This window comes from Oncorhynchus mykiss, chromosome 1, assembly GCF_057628025.1.
Source record: "Oncorhynchus mykiss isolate SJ-2025 chromosome 1, ASM5762802v1, whole genome shotgun sequence".
NCBI classification, from domain to species: domain Eukaryota; kingdom Metazoa; phylum Chordata; class Actinopteri; order Salmoniformes; family Salmonidae; genus Oncorhynchus; species Oncorhynchus mykiss.
This window is the reverse complement of record NC_143022.1, coordinates 37,257,948-37,272,060: the sequence shown is the minus strand read 5'-3', so window position 1 is coordinate 37,272,060 and position 14,113 is coordinate 37,257,948. Positions and strand designations below refer to the sequence as shown.

The 14,113-nt window shown below is 48.3% G+C and overlaps 1 pseudogene; it reads left to right on the top strand.

The window, feature by feature from the left end:
• The first annotated feature begins 8,426 nt into the window (after positions 1-8,426).
• The window catches only part of LOC110532260 (WW domain-containing oxidoreductase-like), a 343,223-nt pseudogene continuing 337,536 nt past the window's right edge, over positions 8,427-14,113 (top strand).

Genomic DNA, 14,113 nt, shown 5'->3' with positions numbered 1-14,113 from the left:
AAATTTTGTGCAAACATTTGTTTACATCCCTGTTAGTGAGCATACCTCCTTAGCCTAAATAATCCATCCACCTGACAGGTGTGGCATATCAAGAAGCATGATCATTACACAGGAGCACCTTGTGGTGTGAACAATAAAAGGCCACTCTAAAATGTGAAGTTTTGTCACACAACGCCACAGATTTCTCAAGTTGAGGGAAAGTGCAGGAATGTCCACCAGAGCTGTTGCCAGAGAATGTAATGTTAAATTCTCTACCATAAGCCGCCTCCAACGTAATTTTAGGGAATTTGGCAGTATGTCTAACCGGCCTCACTACCACAGACCACGCGTAACCACACCAGCTCAGGACCTCCACAACAGGCTTCTTCACCTGCGGGTGGCTGTATTCCAGGCGGGATCATCTGAGACCAGCCACTCAGTTGATGAAACTGAGGAGTATTTCTGTCTGTAATAGAGCCCTTTTGTGGGGAAAAACTCATTCTGATTGGCTGGCCTGGCTCCCCAGTGGGTAGATTAGGGCCTAATGAATTTATTTAAATTGACTGATTTCCTAATATGAACTGTAACTCAGTAAAACCGTTTATATTTTTGTTCAGTATAGTTTGTTGATTTAAATGACATGGAAGTATGTTAACGACCAACCAAACATATCAAAAATGTTTATCGAATGATTTAAAAAAAAATAATACAGCCATTGTCGGGTTATGAGTAAAGTAGGAAATTTAACATGGGAGTATAGGGAGTACCCTACGGCTGTACCCTACTCGTGGTGTGGTCATGTTATTCCATGCCTTGCCATGTGTATCTATGGGCGAGTGGGTGTGTCGAAAGGAAATGAGTGGGTTAAGTCTTTACTGAAGACTCATCTCTCTTCAGTGGGTCATATGATTGAGTGTAGTCTGGCCCAGGAGTGGGAAGGTGAACGGAAAGGCTCTGGAGCAACGAACCACCCTTGCTGTCTCTGCCTGGCCGGTTCCCCTCTTTCCACTGGGATTCTCTGCCTCTAACCCTATTACAGGGGCTGAGTCACTGGCTTACTGGGGCTCTCTCATGCCGTCCCTGGAAGGGGTGCGTCACCTGAGTGGGTTGATTCACTGATGTGGTCATCCTGTCTGGGTTGGCGCCCCCCCTTGGGTTGTGCCATGGCGAAGATCTTTGTGGGCTATACTCAGCCTTGTCTCAGGATGGTAAGTTGGAAGATATCCCTCTAGTGGTGTGGGGGCTGTGCTTTGGCAAAGTGGGTGGGGTTATATCCTTCCTGTTTGGCCCTGTCCGGGGGTGTCCTCGGATGGGGCCACAGTGTCTCCTGACCCCTCCTGTCTCAGCCTCCAGTATTTATGCTGCAGTAGTTTATGTGTCGGGGGGCTGGGGTCAGTTTGTTATATCTGGAGTACTTCTCCTGTCCTATTCGGTGTCCTGTGTGAATCTAAGTGTGCGTTCTCTAATTCTCTCCTTCTCTCTTTCTTTCTCTCTCTCTGAGGACCTGAGCCCTAGGACCATGCCCCAGGACTACCTGACATGATGACTCCTTGCTGTCCCCAGTCCACCTGGCTGTGCTGCTGCTCCACTTTCAACTGACCTGAGCCCTAGGACCATGCCCCAGGACTACCTGACATGATGACTCCTTGCTGTCCCCAGTCCACCTGGCCGTGCTGCTGCTCCAGTTTCAATTGTTCTGCCCTATTATTATTCGACCATGCCGGTCATTTATGAACATTTGAACATCTTGGCCATGTTCTGTTATAATCTCCACCCGGCACAGCCAGAAGAGGACTGGCCACCCCACATAGCCTGGTTCCTCTCTAGGTTTCTTCCTAGGTTTTGGCCTTTCTAGGGAGTTTTTCCTAGCCACCATGCTTCTACACCTGCATTGCTTGCTGTTTTGGGTTTTAGGCTGGGTTCTGTACAGCACTTTGAGATATCAGCTGATGTACGAAGGGCTATATAAATAAATTTGATTTGATTTTGATTTGATTTGTTTGTCAAAAGTAAAGTAATGGGGTGTGGAAAGGAGTGGGTGTGTCAAGAGCCACTGCTATTGCCAATGTTTAAAGGGTAGGTAGCATATACTTAACCATATGTAACATATGGATTTGCATCTTTTGAGTTATTACACGAAACTAATCAGAATTCCGAATATTTTTATATATTTATTTTCGGGATGTGATGTAATATGGAGGACTCTGCAAGCCAGCCTATTCCCTATAATGTAAACTCCAACAGATTTTTACTTCAAATACAGTGCATTCGGAAAGTATTCAGACCCCTTCTCTTTTACCACATTTTGTTACATTACTGCCTTGTTCTAAAGTGATCATCAATCTACACACAATACCTCATAATGACAAAGCTAACAGATTTTTAGAAAAGTTTGCAAATGTATTATAAATAAAAAAATACATTATTTACATAAGTATTCAGACCCTTTTCTATGAGACTCGAAATTGAGCTCAGGTGCATCCTATTTCCATTTATCATCCTTGAGATGTTTCTACAACTTGATTAGAGTCCACCTGTGGTAAATTCAATTGATTGGACATGATTTGGAAAGGCACACACATGTCTATATAAGGTCCCACAGTTGACAGTGCATGTCAGAGCAAAAACCAAGCCATGAGGTCGAAGGAATTGTCCGTAGAGCTCAGAGACAGGATTGTGTCGAGGCACATACCTGGGGAAGGGTACCAAAAAATGTCTGCAGCATTGGCCTCCATCATTCTTAAATGGAAGAAGTTTGGAACCACCAAGTCTCTTCCCAGAGCTGGCCGCCCAGCCAGAATGAGCAATCAGGGGAGAAGGGCCTTGGTCAGGGATTTGGCCAAGAACCCAAAGGTTACTCTGACAGAGCTCCAGAGTTCCTCTGTAGAGATGGGAGAACCTTCCAGTATGACAATAATCTCTGCAGCACTCCACCAATCACGCCTTTATTTTAGTGGCCAGACACTCCTCAGTAAAAGTCACATGACAGCCCGCTTGGAGTTTGCCAAAAGGCACCTAAAGCGTAGTGAACCACTAGTTGGCCAAGAGTGTGCAAAGATAGGCAAAGGGTGGCTGCTTTGAAGAATATAAAATATATTTTGATTTGTTTAATACTTTTTTGGTTACTACATGATTTCATGTGTTATTTTATAGTTTTGATGTCTTCACTATTATTCTACAATGTAGAAAATAGTAAAAATAAAGAAAACCCTTGAATGAGTATTTGTGTCAGAACTTTTGACTGGTACGGTATATATAGAATATGAGCAATGTTGATAAACGGCTAATCGCTAACAGTCATGGTACATGCTCATGCATTCCAATGCAAAATGCTTACAATAGTGCTAACGCTAGCGGATGCACGAGCTAGCTAACAAGCTCATCACATGGTAATTGTACACAGTAAACCACAAATTTAGCTCCACATAATATGACACAGATCTCAAGGCACTTACGTTTAGATGCACGCAGAATTAAACATCAGACATACAGGGATTCAGTCCACAGGAGGAAAATGTCAGCAGGAGGGAAACTGGAAGTGTTCATTAGGATGGGGAAAGCCTGTTTCTGACCACACAGCTTGCTGGGGTCATAGACTAACTGAAACTGAAGTCCCGGTAATCAAGGCCACTGATAGGCTGAACGAGATGTGGTGATACGTTGATGGTGTGACTTTGACCAATAAGACACTAACAAAAGTGGGGGTCCTCTGAATGGAAGTCTAAACTGCCCGACTAGAACTAATCAGAAGGGATGGCTAGAATCAGCTGACTGAATCTGGCCGTTTTAACAGCCGCCCCCAAATGTGTTGACAGATTTGTAATCAACAGCAAAGGGCTGCAAAGGCAGACAGTGATAGAGGAATGACGTGAATAATTGTGGTCATCCAGAGAGGCTGAAATGTAGACCAGACGGGCGACTGGTCCAACAGAAGGCCTGTCTTCAATGCACCTGGCCGCACCGTCACAAATGTGCTTGAGATCACCAGACCAGGGCGAGTGATACTGTGGGGCCAGTGCAGGCTGTGAATAAGTTCTGTAAGAGAGGAGCCAACAAGATGTGATGGTGGATCTGGTGGCGGCTTCCCCCTTGGCCCAGGAACAGGCAACAGGATTACCTCAACAGTGAGGGCGAGGAGGGGAGGAGCAGGAGTTACATTGACCCCTGATACGGTGTCAGCTGAGGACACCAGGACTGGAGACTGCAGAGCCACAGCGGCAGAGCTTGACGACGGTCTCAGGACTGGAGACCACAGGGCTGCAGCAGAGCTTGACGAGGACCCTAGGACTGGATACAGAGGCGGCTGGAGCAACAAAGCAGCAATGGGCAGTGGCCACAGGACGGACCCAGGCAGCGGGACCAGATGAGGGTACCGGATCAGGAGGTCGGGCAGCAGAGTTCGATGAAGGTCTCAGCGCGGCAGACGGTGGAAGTTTGGCTGCAGGTCTCCACGAAGCTCTCAGGACTAGTGACCACAGGTCTGTAGCAGCAGAGCTCAACGAGGGTCTCTGGACTATAGATGGTGAGGCCACCCCATCAGCAACAGGAGGCCCCAGAAACAGGAGTTGGGGTTGGCTGGATCTCCACAGCAGCGAAAGGCGAAGATCTCAGGACAGGAGACAGCAGCACACCTGAAAGACCCAAAGACGGGAGAGAGCTGGACCCTGGATCCAGGAGAGTGCCAGAGCTGTTGACTTGGAGCCTGACAGAGATAGTGACTTGGGGCCTGACTGGGCTACAGACTGTGAGCTAGGGGATGTTAGATCTACCAGGACAGATAGCTCTGGGCATACTGGGATAGGAACTGGAGACCTAGCTTAGCAGAAAACTGGGAAGCCCCTGTAGGTCCCTGATCAGGGAAATGAGGGCTAATATACTCTGGACCTACTGGGGCTATAGACTGAGGACCTAGTAGGGTAGAAGGTGAGATGTCTCCTACAAAAGGACATGGAACACCTCGGTCACAAGGGCCCCCACAGGGATGTCAGGAGGGTCTTCCAAGGCTGGAGCTAGCAAGAACCCCAGAACTGAGACCGGCAGGTTCCACCAGGCAGGGACTGACAGGGCCTGGACAGCAGACACGGACCGAGCCACCGCAGCAGAGACTGGAGGGGGCTCCCAAGAAGGAGCAGGAGCCATCTTTGAACAGCAGCAGGCAGGACGTTGAAGGTGGGACTAGGCAGATCCCGCGACATACGGGTCGGAGAGGTCTGAGTTGCAGGGCTGGACTTGGCGACCTCAGCGACTGGAGACAGGGCTCCCGCAATGGACCAACTGACATTCAGAGATGTCAGCTCGAGTAGGAGTATGGTTCTCCCTCAGGGTGAACTCTGGTATCTCCTCCATCCCTGGATAAGGCTGTAGATCTTCCTTCTTGTGAATAGGTAGGGAGTTAAGGATTAACTAGAACAGGGGCCATCAGAACCTCTGTCACTGGAGACTGTGATCTCACGACTGTGGGAACCAGTTGCGACAGGAGCGGGTTGAAGCACAGCGGTGGGAGTGGTGAGCTGAAGCTACATGGCAGTGTAGTAGGCCCCACAGGCTGGATTTGCACGGCTGGGGTTGGCTGGAGCACATTGGTACAGCGCTCCACCAGGGTGAGCTGTGGTAGCTCCTCTGGCCCTGGAGAAAGCTGTTGCATCACTGTGAGGGTCTCCACAGCAAGGGTCAGATCCGAGACCGGGGCTAATGGTGAAGCTGATGTGGAACGGCAGGGTGTCTCAAGCATCTTCTGACGTCTGGCGTCAATGAGCTGGTCGCGCTGGCACCACAGAACCTAATTCTGGCACTTCTGGTGTAGTATCTGTTGCATGACGATCTCCAGGATGATGTCATCAACTTCTTGGGCAACTTGGTGGCACAGGTCCCTGTTCTCCCCATCTAAGATGTATTTCAGTTGTAAGAGGAGAGAACTGTTGAAGAACTGGCTGAGACAGTCAGGTGACAACTGGCAGTGTCCATCAAGTAAGTACTGGCGACAATGGTTGTGTGAACTGACGGAAGCTTCCATCTTCCGGAATGCTTCAATGATCTCAATCTTGTCACACTGGCTGTGTAAACGCAGTGAGACCTTTCCGGTTGTCACTGGCGATCCACATTCAGGTCAACGCTGATCACGGTGATCTCTGGTCGAGGTTTGATGCTGATCCTGAGGATCTCCGGTCGAGATTCAACATCGATCTTGGCGATCTCTGGTCGAGGTTAGCCTGAGATGGGAACCCGGTGAATTAGCAACCAATGAAAAGGCTGAGGCTCTGTCATCGATTCTGCTGATCAACCTGGGTGGTGACTTGGGCCGGTGATGAGTAGTTGAAGGGGGAAGAAGGCCACTTTGACTGCAGAATATCCTGTCTCAAGTGCTCAAGAAACCGTCTTGGTGCGCTCTCTCGTAGGAGTGGTATGTGGATGTGTGTGGTAGTCTGTGTCTTGACTCGTAGCCATCGCCGTAATTGTCGAGATATTGTGGGAGGTGAACAGTCTCAATTTGTCAGGGCATGGACTCTTCAAGGTGTCGAAAGCATTACACAGGGATGCTGGCCTATGTTGACTCCAATACTTCCTCCAGTTGTGTCAAGTTGGCTGGATGTCCTTTGGGTGGTGGACCATTCTTGATACACACAGGAAACTGTTGAGTGTGAAAAAACTAACAGCATTTCAGTTCTGACTCAAACCGGTGTGCCTGGCACCTACTTCCATACCCCATTCAAAGGCACTTAAATTGTTTGTCTTGCCCATTCACCCTCTGAATGGCATACAGTATATACACAACCCATGTCTCAGTTGTCTCCAGGATTAAAAATCCTTCTGTCTCCTCCCCTTCATCTACACTGATTGAAATTGATTTAACAAGTGACATCAATAAGGGATCATAGCTTTCACCTATATTCACCTGGACAGTCTGTCATGGACAGATGGTAAACGGTAGCAGCAGTGTATGTGATGAGTCAAAATAGTTAGTGAAAAAAGGGTCCATGCAAATAGTTAATCAAATAGCTACCTGGAATAACTATTTTTCAGTCTTATGGCTTGGGGGTAGAAGCTGTTCAGGGTCCTGCTGGTTCCAAACTTGGTGTATTGGTATGGTTTGTCGTGCAGGAGCAGAGAGAACAGTTATGACTTGGCTGGCTGGAGTCTTGGAACATTTTTGAGCTTGGAGGGCACTATGGTGTTGAACGCTGAGCTGTAGTCAAAGAACAGCATTCTGACGTTGGCGTTCCTTTTGTCCAACTGGGAAAGGGCAGTGTGGAGTGCAATAGAGATTGCGTCACTTGTGCATCTGTTGGAGTGGTATGCGAATTGGAGTGGGTCTAGTGTGTCTGGGATGTGGTGTTGATGTGAGCCATGACCAGCCTTTCAAAGTGTTTCATGGCTAGAGATGTGGTGCTAAATTGTCATTTACACAGGTTACCTTGGCGTTCTTGGCACAGGGACTATGGTGGTCTGCTTGAAACATGTAGGTATTACAGACTGGGTCAGGGATAGGTTGAAAATGATCCGTGAAGACAGGCGGTCAGCGCATGGGAGAGAACGACTGCCCGGGTCATTGAAGCCACAGAAGTTCAAGGCAAACCGCGGTACTGCAGGCTTTGTTAGTAGAAAGCAGTGTCCCCATTATAGTGAATGGAAAAATTGCAATCTTTTATCAAGCATTTTTAGAAGACAATCATGGTACCAATAACTGCTTCTAATACACCAGATGTATGTCTTTGAACCGATTATTCAGAATTTAAAAAAATTCACACAGAAGAAGTTCTAAGGATAATTAATTTAGTTGCTAATGGCAGCCTGCATTAACCCGGTCGGCCTTTAACTTGAGGTACTCAATGAGAGGGGGCTGCGCTGCGCAAGACTGCAACGTTACTTCCTGGAGTAGCTCAAACTTTGCATATTATGGGAGATTCTCGTTTGACAAAAGACCATCTTCTCTCCTCTGTGACCCAGAAACCGATGAGTGTGTCAATTCGTCAGTAGGCAAACGGAAGAGTGTCCTCCCCTCCTTGAAAGCCACCTTTCATTGAGGATACTTATCTGTATCCTAAAAGCAAAGAGTTTCAAAATCTGCCACACCCCCTTTAAATCAGTGTTTGTTTTGTCAGAGAAAAACATGCACACGTTTAAAAACAACATGCTTTTGTTTTGAGCCGACTTCCCCGTGGGCTTTGAACGGGTCACCTGGCTCACCCATAGGAGGCAGCCAATTACAAAACGAATGCAATCACACTTCCCTTAAGAAACTCCTCACAAATTGGTAACCCGGGGCAGATAATCGAATCCCCTCACCTTACTCTTGCAGGACTTCATTACCCAAACAACACTTTGCAGTATTGATGCGGAAGTGCTGAGGCAGGCTTATAATAACATGAATTTCGGTTTTCAACGCTCCTTCACTTCTGCATTTCATTTGGCATTTTTCCGTAGCTCTGTATCCGTAAGAAACACGGGCGATGACAGCTTTAAAGTATGCTGGCATGGATGATACAGACAGCGAAGATGAGTTGCCTCCAGGATGGGAAGAGAGATCTTCGAAGGATGGATGGGTTTACTATGCGAAGTAAACTAAATTTAACTATTGCGTAGAGTTTCAATGAACCATTATATTTCTATGGTCTCAACCACCACCAGCGCCGCTTGATTTTATGGCAGTGTTATCCTTGCAAAAAACAGTCCTTGAACATAATAGCCTTATCTATTCAATATCGCCCACAGCAATAGTGTAACGGTTGTCTTGGGTGGAAGAAGGATCGGGCCAAAGCGCAATGGGGTAAGTGTTCATGATGATTTATTCAAAACAAACTGAACACTGAAATACAAAACAATAAACGATGTGAACAAAATGAAAACCGAAACAGTACCGTGTGGCCCAAACACTCACACGGAAACAAACACCCACAAACCAAAAGTGAAACCCAGGCTACCTAAGTATGACTCTCAATCAGAGACAACTAACGACACCTGAAACCAACATAGAAAAACCAACATAGACTGCCCACCCCAACTCACGCCCTGACCATACTAAAACAAAGAATAAAATAACAGAACCCCCCCCCCCCCCCCCCCACCCACCCACCAAACCACCAAAGGTGCGGACTCCGGCCGCAAAACCTGAACCTATAGGGGAGGGTCTGGGTGGGTGTCTGTCCGCGGTGGCGGCTCTGGCGCGGGACGTGGACCCCACTTCACCACAGTTTTTGTCCACCTCCTCAACCACCATCGTTGCCTTTTACGAGCTGCGACCCTCGCCGCCGACCTCGGACTGGGGACCCTCGCCACGGGTCCCGAATGGACGGGAGATTCCAGCAGCGCCGGACGGACGGGAGATTCCGGCAATGCCGGACAGGCGGGAGATTCCGGCAGCGCCGGACAGGCGGGAGGCGGGAGACTCCGGCAGCTGAAGGACGGCTCTGGCGGCTCCTGGCTGGCTGATGGCTCTGGCAGCTCCTGGCTGGCTGACGGCTCTGGCGGCTCCTGGCTGGCTGGCGGCTCTGGCTGGCTGGCGGCTCTGGTGGCTCCTGGCTGACTGGCAGCTCTGGCGGCTCCTGGCTGACTGGCGGCTCCTGGCAGACTGGTGGCTTCTGGCAGACTGGCGGCTCTGGAGGCTCAGGACAGATGGGAGACTGGCGGCTCAGGACAGACGGGAGACTCTGGCGGCTCAGGACAGACGGGAAACTCTGGCGGCTCAGGACAGACGGGAGACTCTGGCGGCTCAGGACAGACGGGAGACTCTGGTGGCTCAGGACAGACGGGAAACTCTGGCGGCTCAGGACAGACGGGAGACTCTGGCGGCTCAGGACAGACGGGAGACTCTGGTGGCTCAGGACAGACGGGAGACTCTGGCGGCTCAGGACAGACGGGAGACTCTGGCGGCTCAGGACAGATGGGAGACTCTGACGGCGCTGGGCAGGAGGAAGGCTCTGGCAGCGCTGGACAGGCGGGAGCCCCTGTAGGGAGAAGATGGAGAGACCGCCTGGTGCGGGGGGCTGCCACCGGAGGGCTGGTGCGTGGAGGTGGCACCGGATAGATCGGACCGTGCAGGCGCACTGGAGCTCTTGAGCACCGAGCCTGGTTGAATGCTCCCCGTAGCCAGGCCAGTGCAGCGAGGTGGAATAACCCGCACTGGGCTGTGCTGGCGAACCAGGGACACCATGCGTAAGGCTGGTGCCATGTACGCCGGCCCGAGGAGATGCACTGGAGACCAGATGCGTAGAGCGGGCTTCATGGCACCTGGCTCGATGCCCACTCTAGCCCGGCCGATACGAGGAGCTGGAATGTACCGCACCGGGCTATGCACATGCACCGGGGACACCGTGCGCTCCACCACATAACACGGAGCCTGCCCGGTCCCTCTCGCTCTCCGGTAAGCACGGGGAGTTGGCTCAGGTCTCCTACCTGACTTAGTCACACTCCCCGTGTGCCTCCCCCCAATACATTTTTGGGGCTGCCTCTCGGGTTTCCAGCCGCGCTGCCGTGCTGCCTCCTCATACCGGCGCCTCTCTGCTTTCGCTGCCTCCAGCTCTGCTTTGGGGCGGCGATATTCCCCTGGCTGTGCCCAGGGTCCTTTGCCGTCCAGAATCTCCTCCCAAGTCCAGTTCTCCAAATATCGCTGCCTCTCCTGCTGCTGCCCGTTACCACGCTGCTTGGTCTTTGTTTGGTGGGTGTTTCTGTAACAGTTGTCTTGGGTGGAAGAAGGATCGGACCAAAGCGCAGCTTGGTAAGTGTTCATAATGATTTATTCAAAACGAACTGAACACTGAAATACAAAACAATAAACGATGTGAACAAAATGAAAACCGAAACAGTACCAGTACCGAAACACTCACACGGAAACAAACACCCACAAACCAAAAGTGAAACCCAGGCTACCTAAGTATGATTCTCAATCAGAGACAACTAAAGACACCTGCCTCTGATTGAGAACCATACTAGGCCAAACACAAAAACCAACATAGAAAAACAAACATAGACTGCCCACCCCAACTCACGCCCTGACCATACTAAAATAAAGAATAAAATAACAGAACTATGGTCAGAACATGACAAATAGGGCAGAGAAGCTTTGTTTTGATGCAGTTAGTTACTAACAGCAACAGTTGGCTAGTTTGATGGACCCCCACCTTCCCCTATACATGTCTCCCTCTCAGTTACTAACAGCAACAGTTAGCTAGTTTGATGGACACCCCCCCCCCCCCCTTCCCCTATACATGTCTCCCTCTCAGTTACTAACAGCAACAGTTAGCTAGTTTGATGACCCCCCCCCCCCCCCCCCTACATGTTTCCCTCTTTACAGTCATGAGGAAATGAAGACTGTGGGATCATCCCAAGACAGGGGAGAAGAGGCTCTGTGCTGGAGGTTTTGGGTAACTTTCCAGTCTGACCCCATTCCCAACTTTTCTCATATTCCCACCCACCTCTTACTGTACATCCCACCTTCCCCCATCCAATAGTCCTTTTTTTTTTGCAAGCGTGTGTGTAATTGTCATTACTTGTACACGTTGGGCCCAAATAAGGATGTTAACGGTTAACCGTTAATCTATTGGAGCAGGAAATAAATTTGACCCGTAATGCTTATCGGTCTATAGGTTAATTTCCACAATTGTGTATAATTAAATTGGCGCGTGGGTATTTTCGTTCATCGTCACGCATTTCAGGTATCACGCGCACAGCATTCAGAGCATAGTTTGCTACTATCTGTCACTATCTGACAGCATGAGAGTAACTACTCAAAAAGTATGTAGGCTACTGGAGTGAAACCTGCTTTCGTAAGACCAGTCATCGCGCAACAAATAACATTTTCGAATGCCATGATTAAAAATGTGTTATTTTTTATTTCTCAACTCGTAAAGCGCGCCTCCCATTCGGATGCATATGCTATAGCCTGCCAACCGTTGACTATCAGCGCGCCTCCCATTCGGATGCATATGCTATAGCCTGCCAACCGTTGACTATCAGCGCGCCTCCGATTCGGATGCATATGCTATAGCCTGCCAACCGTCGACCATCAGCACGTCACCCACCACTTTGCAATGTGAGTTTGAGGCAGTATAATTTTTTGAAACCTGAAAGCATTTCTCTCCTGTTCTATTGGTTTTCATATGAACTTTCTTTCGTTGTCCAGAAGCCAAAGGCACAACCCTTGTCATAACCCTTAGCAACCGATCATAGTAGTTGCTATTAGTTTCCCCCTCTTTCTAAATTTAACGGAGATCTTCATCTGTCACATATGGAACTGCTCGCATTTGGTGCGCGGTTTAGAACCGTGTTTTCCGCGATTGCATTTGGGCAAATGTTTCAAAATGACATTTTATTAGCGGCTTCATTACAGGAGTTGCATCTTCAATTATAGCCTGTTGACAGTAAAACGATAGGCTTACTATTGTTGCATGTTTTCATTAAGCTCTTATTAATGAAAAATGCCCGGTCCTTGTATGCATGCATAGTATCAGAGAGGAAGAGGCGAAGCCAGAGGTTTCACTCGCCAAAATAAGTCCAATGCATTTCTATGAGTTTATTTTGGGCCTACGCACATTCTTTGGGCGGAAACATAAGCACCTCGTCATTATATACAGATCTCTGATAGTATTTTCTGTTGGTCAAGTTATTTTACCGTTTGGAAAAAATGTAACCGTTTGTTGATCGGTTAATGAGGATCAGCTAATCCGCAGGAAAATTGACTGATGCTTGCATCCCTAGACCCAACCTAATGGGCCCAAGACTCACCAGATTTTTCTTATGGAACTGGGTGCACTTGAATGTTCATAGTGAGAGGTTAAAACACTGATAAATATCATTCTGCGATTGTAGAGTTATCCTTCTGTTAGGATGGCACTCAGTAACAGATATTGAGTTAATGGTATGAATCTTGCTTCTGAATGGCTTGAGGAGTCAAACAGGAGGGTTTTCTTCCCCACAGATCTACCATGTGGATGGTAGCAGGAGACAGACGATAAAGGACAGATCCTCTTTTCCTGATATCCTGAACAACTAGCAAGCTAAGGGGTGGCAGTAAAAAATGAAAACAATCACTTTATTCGACAGTACATACATTTACCAGGCATTTGCTAATAAATTACAAGGTAACATGATAATTACACAGTGACAACCTAATTACTTGTTTGTTTCTTTGGGATTCATTCCAATGAGCACCACTTCATATAAGAATGTACCAGAAAGTAGCAATTGTTTGTGCATTTCCTATTTAATACCAGGTAAATAGCAGTGGAAACTGGTGTAAAGTCTTTTGACCCATGGCTGTGAGCAGCCTATCTCTGCCCCACTGCCTGCCTGAGACTGTTCATGAGGCCTTGTTTCGGTAGAGAGAGACCTCTCAGAGCATGCTTACATCCACTTAGCTTAATAGTTATCGCAAGTTCATACAATATGAAACTTCCTCCCCGCCCCTCATTCTCTCTCTCCTTCATGCTCCCCTCTCCCTTTCCCCCTTCCCTAACAGTCACATTAACAAGAGGAATACCTACTTTGACCCACGGCAGGAATTCACAATGGAGGATGTGCCGGTGAATCCGAAGCGTTACGACAGTAACACAGCAGCCCTGGAGATCCTGCAGGGTTGCAACCTCTCAGACAGGGTGGTCCTCATCACCGGGAGCAACTCTGGGATCGGTGAGTTTAGCACTGTGTGTATGCAGTGCACATGTGTCTGTGTGTAATTAACTTACTGTATTTATGCCTTGATAGTTAGGAAGTGCACCTTCATTATTTCACCAGTAGGTGGGGGTATTGCACCACAGTATTTTTAGTCCAGTCCGACAGTGCATCTGTCTTCCCCCTGCAAGCCAAAGCTTAATTGTATCTCTTTAAAACCAGGCATTCATCAACATTAACCTCCAAAATGATACACTTACACTGAACAAATCATTCCCAACATGATTACCCAACATGATTGTATTGAAGTTCATTAACTGAGCTGAATTGGATGTCATTGTTAACTGTAATGAATGACGGCCATTTGTGGCGAGCAATTGCATGGCTCACTGTATAATGGCCCTGGAAACAAATGCATTTCCTCTTCATCGCTGTGTAAATTAGCACAAGTAGAAGCTATTCATCCACAGTCACCGTTTCAGTTGCAGGGAGATAACGGCAGCGCAAGAGAAATTAAACAAACATAAAATAG